The 14,146-nt window shown below is 47.8% G+C and overlaps 1 protein-coding gene and 1 pseudogene across 3 annotated transcripts in view; one reads left to right on the forward strand and one right to left on the reverse strand.

Moving 5' to 3' along the window:
* The window catches only part of CDH3 (cadherin 3), a 59,221-nt gene that overhangs the window by 6,819 nt on the left and 38,256 nt on the right, over positions 1-14,146 (forward strand). The gene's annotated exons all lie outside the window — the stretch shown is intronic.
* LOC112614654 lies at positions 458-13,834 on the reverse strand (annotated as a pseudogene).

Genomic DNA, 14,146 nt, shown 5'->3' on the forward strand with positions numbered 1-14,146 from the left:
TTAGCCTCCCAAAGTGCTGGGATTACAGATGTGAGCCACCACGCCCGGCCATATTTTTCTTTTGTTAATACTTCCTGAAACTTGTGGGTGCAGAAACCACAAACTGATTGGCCAGCAAACGGGGGAAGAGGCAAGGCAACTGGAAACCTTCAGGGAGCGATTGCCTCCATGCGCAGGTCTCTTCTCTGCAGCACAGCAGCCCATAGTCTGGACATGCCAGCAGGGACCCTCACTCTACACGCATCGGGATGCGGCCTTAACCCCTTCCCGCACAACCCGGTGGCCCAGTTCTGCGAAGGAACCAAGGCAAGGGGGCAAAACCCTGCTGCCAGATCCCATGCCGCCACTCACAGACCCTCGGTTGATTGGCAACACTGAACAGGTTAAAAAAGAAAACACAGAAAAACCCCAAAACCCAGACAGGGAGACAATGTGGGGAGAAAGCGTGCTGGGAGCCTTAGTAGCTGGCCTCCTCCTGGTAGTAAGGGGGGTATTCAGGGGCCTCCCCTGGGCCTGGGCACTCATTGGTGCCCGAGGGAGCCCTGTCAGCCACTGAGCCTTGTGGGCAGTACTTGGAATTGTATATCTGCCGGCCCAAGCCAAAGACCTGGCCTCTCTGGTTGGCACCCTGCGTGTAGCCCATCTGCAGGGACATGGAGGAGCTGTCACACTTGTTGGTGCCCAGCTTGGTGTCATAGATCTGCTGCGTCCAGAGAGCCGTCATGCCCACCTGGCTGGCGCACTTGTTTGTACCCATCTGGAGGCTGATGGTCAAGTGGTCCATGGGGGCAGGATGTGGTTCTTGGGGCTGTAGAGATGCCTTCCTGTGCTGTACATGGTCATGCCCAACTGGCTAGCACATTTGTTAGTGCCCATCTGCAGCCCAATGACTCACTGGCCGGCCTTCGTGGTGTTGTAGTTGAAGTTCCGCTCCTGCTGCTTTGAGTACTTAATGCCGATGTCCACCCTGCTCTGGAGCCCCTTAGTTTTGGCCTTCCCCACCAGGGCAAGAAGAGACAACACCTGCGTCATGTTCCCACTCTCAAACAGGTTATTGGCCTCAAACAGGTTCATGGGGTTCATGCCGTAGCTGACTATGGCCTTGATGAAGTTGGAGAGGTTTCCTTGCTGGTGCCAGTTCTGCATGGAGCGGTTGATCCTGGGGACTGAGCCTGGCTGCAGCTTGTTCATGAGTGTGTGTAAGATAATTCTGTCCTTCAGGCCCTTCTGGAAGTCGGGGCTGATGGAGAGGCTGGTGAGCCCCTCGATCCAGCTGCGGAGCTCTGCCTCCTTCTGGGGGTCGTATTTGGACAGGAGCCGGTTCTTGACCTCGGCCGAGAGCCAGTATGAGGGGCCCTTGTTGAACTGCATGGAGAACACAGCTGGCGGGTGCAGTGGCAGGACTGGACCAACTGGAGGTGACCAACGGGTCCTAATTTAGTAACTTTCTGTGCTTGTGGGCTGTCCTGCAAAGGAGTTGTTGATAATTTCCACTTAGCTGTAAAATGAGGTTGAGGAACTTAGTGAGAGGTCACTGGTGCAGTAAACAGACGGCCAGGATTTCAACCCTGGTGTTTTGCCTCCACAGCCCAGGGGGATATCCATAAATCTGGCTCTGAGGAATGAATGGGAACTGGAGCTTCAAGCCTAGCAGGCTGCCTTCCTGGCTTAGCAGCAGAGTAGGGTTACCTTGCTGAAGACTCTGTCCTGCATCACCAGTAGCTTGTGCCTGGGGAGCAGGTCTCAAACCTCTAGTCTCCCTTCCCACCTCCTCATGTGCCACTGTGTTCCTAGGTTACCCAGCGCAGGGTGCTCTCACCTCCCTACTGCACAAAGAAGTTATTGTTCATGACAAGCAAAGAGTTTCTAGGGCCAGAAACTATAGCTCTGCAAAGCATTTGGAGGATGATGGAAGATGAGGGAGGGAAGGGCCTCCCCAGCTCCAGTCAGTTGAGGCTTTGGTCCTGAGGCTGAATGGTCTCCATTCAGAGACTAGATGTTATTGAAGAATAACAAATGTAGACAAAAGTGCCCAAATGATGAGTGTGCAGCCCGATGAATGTCGCAAACTTAAAACCCCTGTGTTTCTGGCACACAGATAAGAAACAGCATTACCAGGGCCTTAGATGCCCCTTTCCTCCTAATTTCAACCCTTCTCTCAAGAGAGTCTTCTGACTTCTAAGTACCACAGGTGAATTTGCCTGCATTTGAACTTTCTGTAGGAGGATCATAGAGTTATCCCCTTAGCTCTGACTGCTTTCACGGCACCCTTGAGAGATTCTTGCATAATTCTGGACGTAGTTCTAGTCGATTCTCATTGTACAGTATTTCATTATGTGACTATCCACAGTTCTGCTGTTGATGGGCATTTCAGTAGTTCCATTTTGTGCAAGTCTTTTGGTGACCTGTGCACCCCTAATTGTTAGTTATACACCTGGGGCACAATTGCCAGGTTAACTGACTGAGGATTCCAGTACCGTGATCCTGGACTGAGATATCGGCTCCTCTCTGTTCTGAAGTAGTGAGGTGTCTCCTGCATTCTCCCACCCCAACAGTCTCCCTGCCAGACCCACCCCTTCTGGAGTCTTGATTTTCATCTGGCCCTATGCTAAGAGACAGCAAGTCTTTATTATGTACTTGGCCTCATCCTTTGTCTTGGGGGAGAAAAGCTTCCCTTTCTTTGTCCTTATCCTGATGCTCGCTTCTTTCCTCAAAAGCAGAAAGGGAATCTGGAAAGGGCACTGAATTTCATAAGTGAGAACTTCTTCCTGGGTGGAGATTTATTTGTTTTTAATTTTTTTTTTTTTTTGAGATGAGTCTCACTCTGTTGCCCAGGCTGGAGTGCAGTGGCATGATCTCGGCTCATTGCAAACTCCGCCTCCCGGATTCAAGTGATTCTTCTGCCTCAGCCTCCTAATAGCTGGGACTACGCATGTGCCACCATGCCCAGCTAATTTTTTGTATTTTTAGTAGAGACGGTGTTTCACCGTGTTAGCCAGGATGGTCTTGATCTCCTGACCTCGTGACCCACCCTCCTTGGCCTCCCAAAGTGCTGGGATTACAGGTGTGAGCCACGACGCTGGCCGCCTCTACTTTATCTAAAAAAAAAAAAAAAAAAAAATTTTTTTTTTTTTTTTTTGAGACAGTCTCCCTCTGTCACCCAGGCGGGAGTACGGTGGCATGATCTTGGCCCACTGCAACCTCCGCCTCCCAGGTTCAAGTGATTCTCCTGCCTCAGCCTCTTGAGTAGCTGGGACTACAGGCATATGCCACCATGCCTGGCTAATTTTTTGTGTTTTTAGTGGAGACCAGGTTTTACCATGTTAGCCAGGATGGTCTCAATCTTGTAACCTTGTGATCCGCCAGCCTAGGCCTCCCAAAGTGCTGGGATTACAGGTGTGAGCCACCGCATCCGGCCTTTTTCTTAATTTTTAAATTTATTATTATTATTATTATTTTTGCGGCTGGGCACAGTGGCTCACGCCTGTAATCCCAGCACTTTGGGAGGCCGAGGTGGGCGGATCACTTGAGGTCAGGAGTTCGAGATCAGCCTGGCCAACATGGCAAAACCCCGTGTCTACTAAAAATACAACAATTAGCCTGGCGTGATGGCGTGCCCCGTAATCAGAGCTACTCAGGAGGCTGAGGTAGGCGAATTGCTTGGGCCTGGGAGGCAGAGGTTGCAGTGAGCCAAGATTGCACCACTGCACTCCAGCCTGGGCAATAGAGCAAGCCTCCGTCTCCAAAAAAAAATACATTAAATAGAGAAGGGGTCTCACTATGTTGCCTGGGCTAGCCTTGAACCCCTAGCCTCAAGCAATTGTCTTGCCTTTGCCTCCCAAAGTGCTAGGATTACAGGTGTAAGCCACTGTGCATGGCCCTGGGTGGAGATTTTTATCCTGACCAGTGTGTGGGTGGGCAGCAGCCTCCTTATTTGGCCAACATGTTCAAATCCAGCTCCTCTCTTATTATAGAAACAGTGAAGTGTCTGAGATCCAAGGCCAAGTTGAAATGGTCAGTCAGCCAACAAACGTCTGAGTACCTACTGGGTACTAGATACTCAGGGTAAGCAAGGCCACTGCTCCTAACCCTCAGTGAACTCCTGATTAGGGTTCAGGTACTGTTCTAGGTGCTGGGGATTCATTACTGAACAAAGTGTGCAAAAATCCTAGCCTCAGAGGGCCACTTACCTGCTAGTGTAGAGAGACAAAATAAATACAATATATGTATATATGAGATTGAGGGGGGGCTGGACGTGGTGGGTCATGCCTGTAATCCTAGCACTTTGGGAAGCCGAGGCCTGCGGGTCACTTGAGCTCAGGAGTTCGAAACCAGCCTGGCCAACATGGTGAAACCCCCATCTCTGCTTAAAAAAAAAAAAAAAAAAAAATAGCCCGACATGGTGGTGCAAGCACCTGTAATCCAGGCTTACTCGGGAGGCTGAGGCAGGAGAATGGCTTGAACCCAGGAGGCGGAGGTTGCGGTGAGCCGAGATCAAGCCACTCCACTCCAGCCTGGGCGACAGAGCAAGACTCCGTCTCAAAAAAAAAAAAAAAAAAAAAAAAAAAGAGATTGAGGGGGAGGTGGGAAAGGAGTGATATAGAGTCACATAGGAGGGGCTGCTGACATGTTCTTGGGGAAACCTCGAGGAACTGATGTCCAAGCTGGCAGCTGAGGAAGAAGAATTAGGCAAGGGAGTTGGGCATGAGAGGTGGCGTGGAGTGTTCCGGCAGAGGAACAACACCAGGGTTCCAGGGACTTGGATACCTTGAATATGTCTGGTTCATGGAGTGGGAGGTGGAGAGAGCCAGTGAGGCATAGGCAGGGTCCAGCCCCGCTTGAAATTTGTCTCACCCCATACCAGAGGCAGCAGAGTGTTGTAGCAGCGTGTTTGGGGAAATCCCAGTTGTACCAGTATGGAGACATAATAGCTGAAGTCCCAGTTGTACCAGTATGGAGACCAGGGTCTCTGAAGTCTTCTCTGGAGCCAGGATATTGGCCCCCACTCCCAGCAACCCTTCTTGACTCCCCTCACGCTTCTCAGACTGGAGGACCATATCTGCCTCAGTCGCCTTTTTCTCATTTCATTTAGTCACCTGGCATTGCCACCCCAGGCAGCAGGGCTGGCAAGGAAGGGCTGTGAAAACTCACCACCGCCACCCAGATACCACTTGAGAGCTCCCTGCATTCCACAGTCACACTATGTACTTCATGTCATAAGCCCCTTTAATCCTCCTAAAAGCCCTGTGGGGTGGGTGGAATTGGCCCCATTTAACTGGATAGGAAACCTCGGCTTGTCACTTTGTAACTATCCAAGGTCACCCAGCTAATAAATTCTGGAGTCACAGTTTGAACACAGGTGTGACCCCCTAAATACAAGGCACTGACCATTTGGAAATCAGGGTGGGAAAGGGAAATACATTTGGAGTCTTCTGGCCCCAGCCAAATTAGAGGAAGATTGGAAATAGTTAACTTCTGGCCCAAGGGCTTTGAATTCCTGTTCCCTCCACAGGCCCCTGCTAATCGCCAGGAGGGTGGGGGGTGGCAGGCACTTCTGCCCAGGACCTCTGGCCTCCCTTTTAAGATATGGGGGAACAAGGAGGGTTCAGATACCAGGCCTGATAGCACTCAAACTGACAGTCCTCTGCAGAGAATCTGCTCTGCCTCTCCTCACCCCACCCCCACCTGCCTCCAGCAGCAAAGACCTCTCACCTCTTGCTCTGGGTAGAAGGGCTTGACAGACCCTTCCCCACTCACTCCTCCTCCCCCAGCCAAATCTGGGCATTCTCAGGGCTCTGGGTTACCTAGAGCATCAGAGGTCTGCAAATTCCTCCAGCTGACAACATTCCCTCCAGGCTGCAGCTGCCTCTGTCTGCCGGACTTCAGGGTGCTGGGGACCTGCTGCTTGGGCAGTGAACCAGAATGCCTCACCTGGGGAAAGAAAGCCAAACGGGCTGGGTGCGGTGGCTCACACCTGTAATCCCAGCACTTTCGGAGGCCTCGGTGGGTGGGTGGGTCACCTGAGCTCAGGAATTCGAGATCAGCCTGGCCAACATGGCGAAACCCTGTCTCTACTAAAAATGCAAAAATTAGCCAGGCATGGTGGCGTACGCCTGTAATCCCAGCTACTTGGGAGGCTGAGGTAGGAGAATTGCTTGAACCCGGGAGCCAGAGGTTGCAGTGAGCCGAGATTGCGCCACTGCACTCCAGCCTGGGAGACAGAGCGAGACTCTGTCTCAAAAAGCCAAACAAATGTCTTCCTTTCTCCCTCGACCCCATCTTTGAACTCAGGACTCTGGCTCTGTGGCTATCTAACATCTGAGGAGAAGGCTGAGAGCCAAGGCCACAGAGCCAGGAGGTGGGAGGGCTGGTGGACTGCTTCCTCTCGTGAGAGCCTCTCCAGGTGATACTGAACACCAGGAGGAAAGATCTGGTTTTTCCTAGGACTCTGAGGCATGTTAGAGCTAAATGGGGAGATGGGGAATAGGGAGGTATAATCCCAGGCCCTCTTCTCCTTCAATCTCGGTAGCCCCCCTTTTGTTTGAGACCGCATAAAGTTGGAAGTTACCTATTAGCAAGAGACCTTGACAGCCTGTGTTGTGCGCTAGGAGAAGTAGAAGGTATTTTTGCTTGAGTTCTAACTTTAGGGTCATATTCTCTTTAGGAAATCGTTGATCCCCAGGAATTAACTTTGTCTAAGAACACATGTACATCTTTCTGAGAAGTCTCTTCCTCCAAATTTGGGGACCACAGGTATTCCCCAGATCTCCCAGTCTTCTTTTTTTGTTTTAAGAGACAGGGTCTCACTATGTTGCCCAGGCTGGTCTTGAACTCCTGGCCTCAAGTGATCCGCCCACCTCGGTCCCCCAAAGTGTTGGGATTACAGGCATGAGCCATCATTCCTGGCCCCCAGTCATTTTATAGAGAAGCTAGAACTACAGTCTAGAGAAATGATTTGTACCTGCGTCCATTTGGAAATTCTTCAGACTCTCGTCAAACCCAGCAGTGGGAAGAGACCTGATGGTGTACATCCCAGCATAAGCAAGGGAAAAATGGATTCTAAGCTGTTTCTTATCCCAAATCATGTGGCCTGAGGCGAGTTACTGAGTCCAGGCTCCTCAACCTTGAGGCCCTAACTCTCCTGTGCGTGCGTGGGAAACTGGCCAGTGAGAGGGCCCGGGTGGAGAGTTCGGCTGCTCGCCTGGGTATCTTGCTGAAGGCTGGCTGCCTTCTGAGCGGCCTTTGCACATTTGCACAGCAAGCCCCATCTTGTCGTAACTTGAGGCAGGGGAGAAACAGCTACTTGTGAGCTCTCCCCACACAAGCCAGGACACGACGCCAGGCCCACACACTGCCCTCTCCCTGTAGAGTCGCTTCATCCAGGCTTCCCACCGCACTTCGAGACCTGCTCTTCTCTTGTCTTTTATGGTCTCTTTCCGCTTCCAGAAGTCTCCTGCATTCCCCAACTGGAGCTCAGCCCCACTCCAACTGGCTCATCCCTGCTTTTGGCCTCTGAGTCAGTAGTTTGCAAGCTTGGCTGGTGATCAAATTGCCTGGGGAGCTTTTTATTTTTTATCGTCTTCTCCCCAATGTATACCATTTTACGTTGTTTACACAGGGATGGTTGGTTGGGATTTCAAATTAATACATGAAAATATGTTCACTGTAAAGACACACTTTTTTCAATAAAATATGTGGCACTTATAATGTGACAGATAAAGTTCTTAGTACTTTATATGCATCAGCTCATTTAATCCTTAAACATCCCTTGAGGGAGGTACTATTGTTGTCCCCATTTTACAGGTGAGGAAACTGAGGCCAGAGAAGTTAAGTAACTTGCCCAAGATCACACAGCTAAGTAAGTAGTAGAGCCCAGATTCAAACCTAAGCAGACTGAGCTTACACCACTGAACTCTAGTGCCTGTCAATATAAGCAAGTCAGAAATAAACACATGAAGGCTGGGTTTGGTGGCTCACAACTGTAATTCTAGAATTTTGGGAGGTTGAGGTGGGAGGATTGCTTGAACCCAGGAGTTCAAGACCAGCCTGGGCAACATAGTGAGACCCCCATCTCTACAAAAAATACAAAAATTAGCCAGGCATGGTGATGCATGCCTGTAGTCCTGTCTACTCTACTCAGGTGGCTGGGGCAGGAGAATCGCTTGAACCTGGGAGGTGGAGGTTGCAGTGAGCCAAGATTGTATGACTGCACTGTACTCCAGCCTGGGCAACAGAGTAAGATGCTGTCTTAAAAAAAAAAAAAAAAAAAAAAAAAAAAAGGATCTTTTGAGCCCGGGAGGCAGAGGTTGCAGCGAGCCAGGATCACACCACTGTACTGTAGCCTGGGTAACAGAGTGAGACCCTGTCTCCAAAAAAACAAAAAATAAATAAAGAGAGAAAAAGAAATACGTGAAATTTCTTTTCTTCCCCAGTTCTACTCTCTAAGGGCAAGCACACAGTTACTGATTTTATAAGAATCCTTGTAGACCCCCTTTTTTTTTTGGCACAAAAAACTTATGTATGCATACAGGAATTTTAAAAACAAGAATTGGACTATATCATGCATACAAATGTCATTCTGTAACTTGCTTTTTAACTTATCACAGGCATCTTTCCAGACTGTTAAATACACATCTATCTTCTTTTGAATAGCGCCGTAGTCTTTTACATGGTGAATGTACCAGGATTTATTTAGCCGATCTTCTACTTTTGTCTTTTACAGATGTGGTGGTGGGGAAGCGTTAACATCAAAATTGTAAAGTGTTTGGATTTTTAGCAATCTAACTATCAGTAATTGCCTTATTAGGAAAGACTGCTGTAGAAAGATGATCGAGTGAACTGTTCATCTTAACATGATCCAGATAAATCGAGCTTTTATGTTTAAACAATACCTCTAAGACAGACTGTGCTGTAAACTTAAGGTTACTATACCATTTGAAAATAATTAGTTTTCATACTAACTTTTGTTTTAATGACTATCTAAATAATAGTAGTTTCAAAAGCATATGAATTTACCAAAACTCAAAAACTTTGAAATTGCATGACTCAGAAGTAAACTACCACATTGATTCACACTAGCATTTTTTTCTCTGGGTGTTGAGAGATTGAGAATGTGTCATCAGTCAATGCAAAGTGCATTTTTTCCTCAAGTTTTTCTTTAGATTTCAAAATCTAGTTAGCAAGCATTTTGCTGAATAAAAGTTGATTTCTAGTCTTAAAGCAGACACTCATTTCTGTTCTTATTTTTCCCCCAAGAGGAGCTTGTAAGTTTTTTCTTAAACTCAAATATTGCTGCACTGAAGCCTAGGACAGGGTGGTTGCATTGATATAAAGGATGCATTCTTGAAAACCACAAATAGGCCGGGGGCGGTGGCTCACACCTATAATCGCAGCACTTTGGGAGGCCGAGGTGGGTGGATCATGAGGTCAGGAGATCGAGACCACGGTGAAACCCTGTCTCTACTAAAAATACAGAAAATTAGCCGGGTGCGGTGGTGGGCGCCTGTAGTCCCAGCTACTTGGGAGACTGAGGCAGGAGAATGGCGTGAACCCAGGAGGCGGAGCTTGCAGTGAGCTGAGATCGCGTCACTACACTCCAGCCAGGGCAACAGAGCCAGACTCGTCTTAAAAGCCACAAATAATTCATAATTCCTATGATTCCAGTCTTATGTTCTCATATGAACACGTGAAGTATATGTATGGGGTGGGGGGGTGGCAAGGGGATGCTTACAATTCACTACTCTCTCCAGCATTGAAATTATGTAACTTAAAACTTTCAGTTTGGGAGATGTGCATTTCTTCAAACTTTACATAAAAAGCAAGACTAATATTTATGGCACCATTTCAAATTTCTGCTGTTGAAGTTTGCATGAAATATATCTGTATTATAATGTAGAGAGTTTCTAAATTGGGGTCCCAGAGCCACTGTGTCTGGGTTGAATCTGTCTACTTACTACTCGTGGAACCTTAGGGCAAGTTACTTAACCTCTGTGCCTCAGTTTTCTCATCTGTAAAATGAATATAATAATGGGGATCTCATATGGTTATAGTGAGGATTAAATGAGTTTGTGTATGCAACAGCATGTAGTGAGTACCTCAATGTTAAGTGCCTGTGGCAGGAGGAATAGCAGTATTGTTATAGCTGGAATAGTTTGTATACATATTTCTTTAGACTGGATTTCTAGAAGTGAAATTGTTGGGTCACGTGACTTTCATAGTTCATTCAACTATGAAATTGTTCATTCAACAATTAAACACAGTGCCAAATGCTGGGAGACAGTGATTAGCAAATTCTAGTGGGGGACATAGGCAATTAATCACTAGTAAACTTTATTATTTTTTTTTTGAGACGGAGTCTCATTCTATATCCTAGGCTGGAATTCAATGGCGCGATCTTGGCTCACTGCAACCTCCATCTCCCGGGTTCAAGCAATTCTCCTGCCTCAGCCTCCCAAGTAGCTGGAATTATAGGTACCTGCCACCACACTTGGCTAAATTCTTTGTATTTAGTAGAGATGGGGTTTCGCCATGTTGGCCAGGCTGGTATTGAACTCCTGACCTCAGGTGATCTGCCCATCTCAGCTTCCCAAAGTGCTGGGATTACAGGTGTGAGCCATGTCGCCTGGCCAATCACTACTAAAGATATAATCACAAGTTGTAATAAGTTCTATGGAAGAAAGTTATACAAAGCCAGAAGGGTTTTTCACAGGGGAATCTGATCTAGTTTGGGAGGGTTGAAGGAAATTTCCCTGAAAAAGTAGCTTTTGACTTGGGATCTGAAAGATGTCAGGAGTTAACTGTAAAATCAGAGTGGGAATGCAAGGAGACAGAGAGAGAGAGAGAGGAGTGTGTGCAAAGGCCCTGTGGTGGGGGGGTTATACTGTATTTAAGGAGAGGCTCAATGTGGCTAGAGAGAGAGATTGGCACATGAAAGAATTTGTGTTTTAGGACACGGTGGCATGCACCTTTAGTCCCACCACTTGGGGTGGCAGAGGCAGGAGGATCACTTGAGCCCAGGAGGTCTAGGCTGTAGTACATGATGACTATACCTGTAAACAGCCACTACACTCCAGCCTGGGCCATATAGCAAGACCTTGTCTCTTTTTTAAAAAAGAGTTTTTTGGCTGGGCACAGTGGCTCACTCCTGTAATCCTAGCACTTTGGGAGGCTGAGGCCAGTGGATTTTTTTTTTTTTGGAGACAGAGTCTTTCCTAAGTTTAAGCCATTCTCCTGCCTCAGCCTCCCGAGTAGCTAGGACTACAGGCGCCCGCCACCACGCCTGGCTAATTTTTTTGTATTTTTAGTAGAGATGGCGTTTCACCGTGTTAGCCAGGATGGTCTCGATCTCCTGACCTTGTGATCCGCCTGCCTCAGCCTCCCATAGTGCTGGGATTATAGGCATGAGCCACCGTGCCTGGAAGCTGGTGGATTTAAAAATTTTTTTTTTTTTTTTTTTTTGAAACAGAGTCTGGCTCTGTCACCCAGGCTGGAGTGCAGTGGTGTGATCTTGGCCCACTGCACACTCTGCCTCCTGGGTTCAAGCTATTTTCCTGCTTTAGCCTCCCTAATAGCTGGGACTACAGGTGCCTGCCACCACGCCTAGCTAATTTTTATATTAGTAGAGACAAAGTTTCACCATGTTGTCCAGGCTGGTCTCGAACTCCTGACCTCAGGTGATCCACCTGCCTCAGCCTTCCAAAGTGCTAGGATTACAGGCATGAGCCACTGTGCCTGGCCATATTGTTTTTTATACTAAGACCAAAGGCTTATCACTGAGTTTCAAACAGGGAAATGACCTTATTTCATTTTTTTCAAGTGTACTATGCTGTTGCATTTTTAAGAGATTCATCTTTTTAAATGGAGATTTTTGCACTCATTTATACTAAAGATGATGTATGCACTAAGTTGGTGGGGATAGAGATGGAAGGGTTTTGGTGGGTGATAGTCTGGGAAGGGAAGCTCTAAGGGAGAAATGGTCAAGGAAGAAGCAGCTGCTGGCTAAACCATATGCCAGGCATTATGCTAAGTATTAACTCATTCAGCTGAGGTAGATATTAGCATCATTCCTATTTCATAGCAGAGGAAACACAGAGGTTAACCAACTTGCCCAAAGTCAGTGTGGACCTGGTATTTGAGCCCAGGCACTCTGGCTCCAGTCTCTGGGCTGCTTCTGATGCCCAGATTCTATTCTCAAGCTGGAGTACATGATATGCTATTTATTCCCTGGGAGAGATGCTAGAAAAAGACCATATTTGGGTTAAGTAAAGATCGTGAATTTAAGTTTTGACATACTGATTTCAGGATATCTTGAAAGCATCCAAAGGAGATGCTGAATAGACAGATTTAAGTGTTGGTCAGAGGAAGCATCTGGATATTTAAATTTTTGATATGTGGTCTGAAGTGCCATCAAAAAGCCATACCAATTTACCTACTCATGAGAAATAAATGAGAGAATCAAGAACTTTTAAAAAAAGCAACAAACTGCTTTCCCCAGATCCACTTCCAGAAGCTGACTTAGTAGAAGTGATAGGTGGGCGGTCGGCAGGGAATCTGGAGTTTTTAAATAGTTTGCCAGATGATTCTATCAGCTATGTTTGGGAATCACTGCTCTGTGACAACATTAAGGCCTCTTCACCTTCCTGTCCTTTTGTTTTGCTTTCCAAATCACTGCCCCTGGTTTTTAATACTTACTTGTGCTTTTTAAATTAATCCCAGCACTTTGGGAGGCTGGGGTGGGTAGATCACAAGATCAGAAGATCGACACCATCCTGGCTAACACGGTGAAACCTCGTCTCTACAAAAAGTACAAAATATTAGCTGGGCGTGGTGCACGTGCCTGTAGTCCCAGCTACTTGGGAGGCTGAGGCAGGAGAATTGCTTGAACCCGGGAGGTGGAAGTTGCCGTGAGCCGAGATCGTGCCACTGCACTCCAGCTTGGGTGACCGAGTAAGACTCCGTCTCAAAAAATAATAAATAAAAATAAATAAAAATAAAGCACAACATATCATATTTGACCCTAACAAGCACCGTGGTGGGTGGGTTGGGTGTGTGTGTATTCCCATTTTAGAGACTGGAAATTAAGAAGGGCTTATATTATTGAGTACTTACTGTTAAACAGTTTAGAGATTAAGTGTTTGACTCAAGGCTGCAGAGCCAATACACAGCATTTTTACCTACCAGACCCTTAATTGTTATCACAGGTGTCTCAGGTTGGTCACTGGTATCTTTGTTCTGGCGTGGTCCTTGAGGGTGGTAGTCAATGAGCCAGACAGCACGCCTCATGCTGAGTCAGCCATGTTCCAAACTCTGAGAGTTTGGGTTTCACTCTGGGAGGGAAGACTCACCTCCTAAGGGTTATGAGGAACTTGATGAACACAGCAGAGCTTTCTTCAGCCAAAACTCCCCTGGAACTGCTTTCTTCACCCTCAACAACATGGGGTTGCCATATAATTTTTCTAGTCAGGGGCAAGAACTCACATCAAATTCTTATTTAAAATCAAATACATGTTTACTATGGAAAAACTGGAAGATAAGCAAAATGCGGGCCTACCACCCATACAGGACCTTTGTCTTTTCAAATGAATATTTGAAATCGATAGTCCATTTCTCGATCTTTCCACCCGAGTCTTTGTTGAGGGTATCTGATCTGAGACAGAGGACCCGAGTCTGAATGATTTCACCACTCACTCTCAGGGTTGCCTCCCCAGTAACCCAGCTTCCTCTTCTCCTTTGGTGGGTGGAAGAAGGGCTCCAAGCTGAGGGCCTCAGACACCCCTTCAGCCCCATCTACGAGAAGATCCAGGTCCAGGGGGCCTGTGTGTAGATGGGGGGGCATCCGTCAGGTGCAGCTGCACTCCACCTGGGTCCTGTTGCCCTCCAGGAGCTGCTGTGCTTACAGCTCTGGGGAAAAAGGCCTGGACCCCCAATAGGTGCACCCGGGGCTCTGGCAGGCCCTTGTGTAGCTGCTCCAAGCTTGCTTGGCAAGGACAATGGGCCTCCCAGCATGCCCAGGGGCGGCTCCCAAGTGAATCCAGGAGCCCCGAGGCCTCCTGGGATCCCAGCATGCGCTGCCTCTTCCCCCTACCCCGCCTTGCTGCCCTATGACCTCTCCCATTGGTCTCAAAACGGATGTGGCTCACTGGCCACC

Source organism: Theropithecus gelada, chromosome 20, assembly GCF_003255815.1.
Source record: "Theropithecus gelada isolate Dixy chromosome 20, Tgel_1.0, whole genome shotgun sequence".
Classification (NCBI taxonomy): Eukaryota; Metazoa; Chordata; class Mammalia; order Primates; family Cercopithecidae; genus Theropithecus; species Theropithecus gelada.